The sequence below is a fragment of the Pinus tabuliformis genome, chromosome 8, assembly GCF_031772625.1.
Source record: "Pinus tabuliformis cultivar Carrire ecotype Pingquan chromosome 8, CPIR1, whole genome shotgun sequence".
Lineage (NCBI taxonomy): Eukaryota > Viridiplantae > Streptophyta > Pinopsida > Pinales > Pinaceae > Pinus > Pinus tabuliformis.
In genome coordinates, this window is record NC_142294.1 from 813,763,378 (window position 1) to 813,771,179 (window position 7,802).

Consider the following 7,802-nt stretch of genomic DNA (forward strand, 5'->3'; position numbering starts at 1 on the left):
GTATGTTGTGATTTTGTATCCATTGCATCAATAAGCATCCTTAAATTAAAACAGCAAGGGGAACAAGCATAAGTAAAAGGAATACGAGGATGTTGCTGCTTCAAAGAGGAAGAGAAAAAGAATACAATTCTAAAAGGAACAACAAAGATTAGAAGCACTGTTCCTTTGGAAAAGAAATAGCAAAACACAGAAATGTCGTTCCTTTAGAAAAGGAACAACAAAAATCGATATTGTTGTTCCTTTGGAAAAGGAATAGCAAAACACACAAATGTTGTTCCTTTAGAAAAGGAACAACAAAGAGAAAAAGTGTTGTTCCTCTTGAAAAGGAACAATAAAAATCGAAAATGTTGTTCCTTTAGAAAAGGAACAGCAAGACACGCAAGTGCCGTTCCTTGGGAAAAGGAACAACAAAAATAAAAAATGTTGTTCCTTTGGAAAAGGAACAGCAAGACACACAAGTGTCATTCCTTTGGAAAAGGAACAACAAAAATTGAAAATGTTGTTCCTTTGGAAAAGGAATAGCAAGACACACAAATGCCATTCCTTTGGAAAAGGAACAGCAAGGCAAAAGTGCTGTTCCTTTGGAAAAGGAACAACAAAAATCGAAAATGTTGTTCCTTTGGAAAAGGAACATCAGAAAGCAAAAATAAAGAAAAAGAACAAAAGTGAAGCAAAATGACGGCCAATCCAACAGGTGATGTTCTTTTGAAAAAGGAACAACAAGATAAAAAAAATGTTGTCCTTTTCGAGAAAAGGAACAACAAAAATAATAACATTGCTGCTAGTTCGAAAAGTAATAGCAAAGCATTTGATTCAAAAATATGTACAAAAACAAAAGAAATTATGTACAAACTGTGAAAAGAGATAAATTACTTAACGAATCTCAAGTGAGGAAGACTTCTCTCCCTCCCCCAAAATTTCGATATCAGAGTCTTGGCGTAGCTGCTGGCAAAAGGACTCCCGAGTGAGTAGTTTGCGATAAAGGCGAAATCAGTGGCCATTTACCTTGAAGGCATATCTAGAACCGTCAATAGTGATTAGAGTAAAAGTACCATTGTCATGTACCTTCTGGATTTCGTACGGTCCCAACCGATGAGTCTGGAGTTTCCTGGGAAAATCCTGAAACCTGGAATCATACAAAAGTGCCCAGTCTCCTTCGTGGAAGACTTTATTTTTAATGAGAGCATCATTCCATTTAGCTCGCTACTGTTGGATAAGTGGAGTATTTTGGAGTGCAGAGAGCCTGATTTCATTGATCTCATTGATCTACTGCAATCGATTAATCTGTGCCTCCGTTAAATCTAAGCCAACTTCCTGTGTTGTTCGCAGTGTTTGGATTTCGAATTCTATGGGAAAAATGGGTTGCTTGCGAAACACTAATTGATAAGGTGAGTAACCAGTGGTACTTCTCCATGTTGTTCTGTAAGCCCACAGTGCCTCTGGTAGTCTGGCAGCCCAATCACATCTATGTGATGCGATTGTTTTTGTTAGGATTGCTTCTATTATTTTATTGCTGCTTTCTACCTGACCATTTGCCTGCGGTTGGTATGGAGTAGTAATTTTGTGTTGGACATGATAGTTTTTGAGTGTTGCAGCTATTTTGTTCCCAGCAAACTGTGGTACACCATCTATAATTATATCTCTTGGAAGGCCATAACGCAAAAATATATGGAACAAGAACTGTATGACAAAATCTTCTGTAGCTCTCGGCAACGCCTCTGCCTCAACCCATTTGGCGACATGTTCTGTTGCCACCAAAATATATGTTTTCTGGTTTGAGGGTGGGTTAGTTGGTCCGAAGAAATCAAGGGCCCATCGTTTGAATGGTTCAATGACTAACTGTGGATTCAAGGGAATCTCATTGGACTGACTAGGGAATACTGCTCTCTGGCAACTGTCACAAGCTTGGACGAATTTCTTTGCATCTTTGAAAATTGTAGGCCAATAATACCCTATTTGCAGGACCGTATGTCTAGTTCTGCGATCGGTGAAATGTCCGCCACATGGTCCGTCATGGCAAGCTTTTAAAATGTTGAAGATTTCATCCTCTTGAACACATCTTCTGATATGCATGTCTGCCCCTATGTGGAACAGGCGGCCTCCAACCCACGAGAATCGAGCACTCTTCTGAACAATTTGTTTCCACTCATTAGGGTTTAAATGTTTCGGTAGTTTGCCTACTGCTAGGTAATTGGAAACATCAGCATACCAGGGTGTTTGAACAACAACAACAAACATATGCTCATCCAGAAATTAATCTTCAACTGCTGCTGCATCGATTGGCTTTGGCATTCTTGAGAGAAAGTCGGCTACAGGGTTTTCTTTTCCAGGTCAATCCTTGATTGTAATATCAAATTCCTACAATAAAATCAGCCATCTAGTTATTCTGCCATTTGTGATAGGCTTGTTCACTAAATATTTGATGGCAGAATGATCTGTATACAAGATAATAGGGTATCCAGTAATGTAATGTCTAAACTTATTGATAGAATGTATTACAACTAGAAATTATTTCTCAGTAACAATGTAATTTAATTCAGCAGGGGATAAATTTTTGCTAATTTTTGCATATGGTTTTTTATCCTCTTCCTTCCCAAGGACTGCTCCAATCGTTGTATCTGAGGCATCAGATGATATCTGAAATGGAAAATCCCAATTTGGTCCTCGAAGGACTGGGGTATGGACACAAGCTTCTTTAGATCCTGGAAAGCGCATTCACATTTTTCTATCCAGAGAAAATCAATGTTACCAGTTAGTGCATACAGAGGTGCAGCAATATGCAAAAAATGTTCTATAAACCTCCTATAATAACCAGAAAATTCAAGAAAACTACGTACCTCCATTTGAGTGGTAGGAGTGGGAATAAGCAAAATTATTTGGATTTTGGCTAGGTTTGCCTGAATGCCAGCTGCTGAAATATAGTGTCTGAGAATAAGTCCTTTAGTCATCATCATATAACATTTTTCATGGCTTAAACAAAGCCTGGTAGCAATGCAGCATTGTAGGACTTTTTCTAGTCTATCCAATGCAGGATCGAAATTGTCTCCATACAGTGTAAAGTCATCCATGTATACTTCAAGTCCTTCATTTATTAAGTCTGAAAAAATTCTGAGGATAGCCCTTTGGAATGTGGCAGGATCATCGCATAAGCCAAAAGGTAGAACTCTGTAGGCAAATGTTCCCCAAGGACAAGTAAAAGTGGTTTTGTCTTGGTCTTTAGGGGCAATCTGGATCTGATTGTATCCACTGAATCCATTCAGGAAAGAAAAGAATTTCTTTCCTTCCAAGGTGTCTAATACTTGGTTGATGAATGGGAGAGGGAAGTGGTCTTTTTGTGTTTCTTTATTTAGTTCTCTGTAGTCCACACAAATTCTCCATTTCCCATTATTTTTTGGTATCACCACAAGCGGAGAGACCCATTTACTATCGGAGATAGTATAGATGAAGTTGACATCTAAGAGTTTTTGAAGTTCAGCTTTTACCACATCTTTTAGATGAGGATTAAGTCTCCTCTGAGGCTGGAAAATAGGTCTCGCATCATTTTCTATGTAAATGTGGTGGGTACATAATTGAGGGTCAATTACTTTCATATCAGGATAGTCCCATGCAAATGTTTCTTTATATTTCATCAACAGATGGATGAGCTTCATTTCTTGTTCAGAGGTGAGGTTGGCATTAATGTTTAAGGTTTTTCCCGGTTCGATTTCCATAATTTTACTATTTGCAATAGAGGTAACAGGTATCATTTGATCATGTGTATCTTTAAGAGGATCTTCTTCTAATTCATTATCGAATGTTGCCTCTATCATGTGACACTATGTGCAGGACCTGGATTCAGTTTGACTAATAAATTTATTAATGGCATCGTCCTCCGTCTGATCTTTAAAATCAAGTGCCTCTTGTATAGTTAATGGAGATCTAATGTTGTCAGTAAGGTATGATACAAGGTGCTTATTAGTTTTGATCACTGTGACACTTGGCTACGCTGGAGGATATAAGGCTCAGTTCTTGATATTCACTCCCCTCGTTATGGTCATATTGCCTTATCGACAGCCAATATAGGCATCGGAAGTTGCAAGCCAAGGTCTTCCTAAAATCAATGGGTGTCCATCAAGTTAGCTTTTGGGATTTATTACTAGAAAATCGGTCAGATATTCCCAAGAGTCAACAGATACCATGACATCATGTAGCGTGCCCTCTGGCCTAACCATAGATCGGTCAGCCAGCTCTAACAAGGTAGAGGTGGGTTCTACAGATGTAATGCCTAACTTTTGGAAAGTAGTATTGATTTCATCTCCTAGATCAACTAAGGCACTACGGAAGGTTTGACCATAAATTTGTACGGTGACTATTGGATTTCATGGGTCTTCGTATTTAATGGGTGTTTCTTTTCCTAGTAATAAGTAAGATGGAGTGCCAAATACTTGGACTCTTGGATTGTTTGCTGCATTCCTCCTTGGTTTCTTTACACACAATTCTTTTATAGTCTTTTCATATATCAGAATGTCTTGAATGGCTTGGAGGAATGGAATTTTTATGTACAGGTTTTGTAATTCTCCCAGAATGTCAAAATCAGGATATTGTGTAGGTCGAGGTATGATTAATCATTCTGGGAATGGGGAAGAGGATGTGGTTGTTTGGTTATGAGTTTTTTGTTTGTTCACATCCTCTTCTTGTGATAGATGTTCTCTGGGTAACTGATTTTCAACATGGGCTATCCTTTCTCCCTTAGTTTCAATAATACGCCCAGATCTTAATTGAAGATCATTACACTCCCTCAGATCAACTCCTATTTCTGATGTTTCTATTATTTGGACAGATTGGAAGGATTTTTTATTTGGATTGGGGTTGGGTTGGGCTAGGAGTTGTGGTCTCAGATTAGACTGGGGATTTTGTTGTAAGGTTGGCAGTGTAGGTTGAGGGAGCGGCATGGTTCCTACTGGCTGATGTATCGGTCTTTGCCAGTTTGTCTGCCTGGCTGAACATTGTGAAGTAGGCAGAGTCCATTGTGGTGGGTATGCGTTACTTTGCCAATATGGTGGAGTATAGGGAAAATTCGGCCAACCAGATGGGCTTGCCTGATTCAGCCACGGGGTTGATGAAGGAAACGACTGAGGTGACCAATTTGGGGGTGGGGGTTGGGATTGACTTTGCCACATATTATATTGTTGAGCATTATACTACGGAGACTGAAAAGAAGAGGTCAGGTCCGAAAACAAACCAGATTGTCGCGGCTGCCATTGACGACTCTGGTTGAGCAAATACATCGATTCTGGCTCTTCTTCTACTTCCTTATATACTGCTTTTAACCTGGGAAGTGAGGGACAAATTTCCGTAATGTGATATTTTGTGCAGATGGAGCATGTTCGTACTGCATCTAATGGACACTCCTTATGGTTATGCTTCTTCCTCCGTCGGGGACAGAAGATTGCCAAATTCTGTTCTGCCTCCATTTGCTTCTGCTTGGCCTGCATAACATCAATTTGTGTAGTTAGCATCCCTAATATATCAGTTTTAAAATTTTCCAATAGATTTCCAATTTCTGTACGCGTTACTCCTTCTGTCGAAATTTTATTATCTCTTACAAACCGATCATGTTCTGCCAGTTTCAATCTTGTGCTACCTCTCGAACTCCTGATACATAAGTCAATAATGTCAGCAAAATTTTCTTGATAAATATCTCATTTTCCCATAATATTTAATGTTTCAATCCATTGTTCCTTCATGCCCCTAATTAATGCTATTTTTAACACATTATCAGGTAAAGGTAGTGATGCATAAGGATATCTTTGAAGATTATACTGAAAACGTTCCACATGCTCCTCTAATGTTTCATTTGGTCTAGCTACCATCTAGAATATTTCATCCTTCAGTTCTCTAGAACTTCAATAGTCCTGATATTTCTTTAGAAAAGATTCTTTCATTTGATCCCAGTTATTTATAGCCCCACCACCTAATCCAATAAACCATTTTAAGGAAACCCCTTTAAATGTGGAGGGAAATAGTTTTAGTTTCTGGGGGTCGGTGGTGTAATCATATCCCCTACACAACACATTGAACTCAAAGAAAAATGCATCTGGATCTTCTGATGTAAGACCGCGGAATGTAGGAATATGTTGAAGAGGGATTGCTTTCATGGGCGTATTTGCTGCAGTATCCACTATGGGGTATTGCAATGTAGAGGTTTGGGTGTTTGGCTGGTTTTGAGCCATTTGGTCGAATATATGCCAATAACCTTCTGGGATATCTAGGAGAGTATTCCTAGGTTGAGAATGAATGGCTTTAACAGGAATGGTTTTAATAACACTTCCTCTATCTAGGATAATGAGAGTGCCTATGGTCTGAGGAGATTGAGTTTCTTCAACAATGATTTTTGCAACACTTCCCTTGTCTGGGTTGTTTAATGGCTGAGTTGTTCCAATAGGAGACCTTGGTTCCTTAGTTTCCCCTGTTTCTCCTTCTCCTTCACAAAGATTGCTGAAATTCCCTTCTTGCAATAGTTCAGGAGTAGAATTTTCAATTTCTTGAAAGTCCTGCTCTTTAGTTTGACTATGCACCTCAGTAAAGGCTACAGATGGTGATCCTGTGGCGTGAAGGGAACTAGTAGGCTGTCTAGAAATAACTTTTCTGGGTCCTACTAAAGGCTGAGATTATGCTTTCTGGAAGATTTCGTCTATGAAGGTTGATCGGCCAAGGGTCACCAGCCCCTTAGCTTTTTCTGGCTTGGGTAGAGGTTTGGAATTCTTTTCTGGCTTGGGTAGAGGTTTGGAATTCTTTTCTGGCTTTTTCTGCTTAGTCATGCACACAAATCGGCTACTAGATTCTACCCAAACAAAACAGCAGCAAATTTGTAGGAAAGCGGGTAAGGGAGCAAGTCTATTACATGCTCCACAGGTAGGTTCTTACCTTCCATTTTTAAAACCCAATTCTTCACTAACATGTTCTTACACTACTCTGGAAAAAAAAAATGGCTACACTCTTTCCCTAGCAACGACGCCAAAATGTGGAGCTATAAAAAGGGTCTCTTTCACCTCTAATTACCTTACATTATTTGTCAATCCTGGAACGTTTTGCTATTTCAAAGAGTGTCTCAGTCTGAGGCTATCATTTGCCAGAGTAATGCTAGTAGTACAGTGTTCAGAAATACAAGAGTAGATGGATGCTTGTTTACAACAAACTACATCAAAAGATTAAACTACTCATTAAGAAAACTAAGCAAGTTATCAGTCAAGGGTTCAGTAGTAGTAACTCATCCCTTTGTAAACTCATGGAACTAAAGTAAATTAAAGAACAAAATGTGGATCTGCAAGCCAGGCGGTAAACGTCAGTGCTCACTATAGCCCTGAATTGTTATTCACACCAAAATAACAGAGAACAAGAAATAAAAAGGAAGATAAGAAATGGAACAGTGAAATAAGAAATGGAACGGAAAATCTGAAATAGAACAAAAAATAGAAAACTGTAACAGTAACTAAGTCTAGCAAGCAGTAACACCTTAGTCTATAAGATCAAATGCACGAATCGTGACCTACAGGAATCAAATGGCAATCTTTCACTCTTAAGGACGAATTGAAGAACACACCAAAATGGAACAGCAATGATTAATGATAAATTATAGAACAGTACTTCAAAACCATATATGCACACGACACACTTTAATAGTAACCTGATCACAGTAAACCAGTTATCACTCTTAGTTATAAAAGATTACGACTGCATTTCAGAATGGAACAACAATGTCTATAGATCCCACAATCGCAAAGAACATAATTGCTAAGATGAATTTCGTAATACCAATGAAT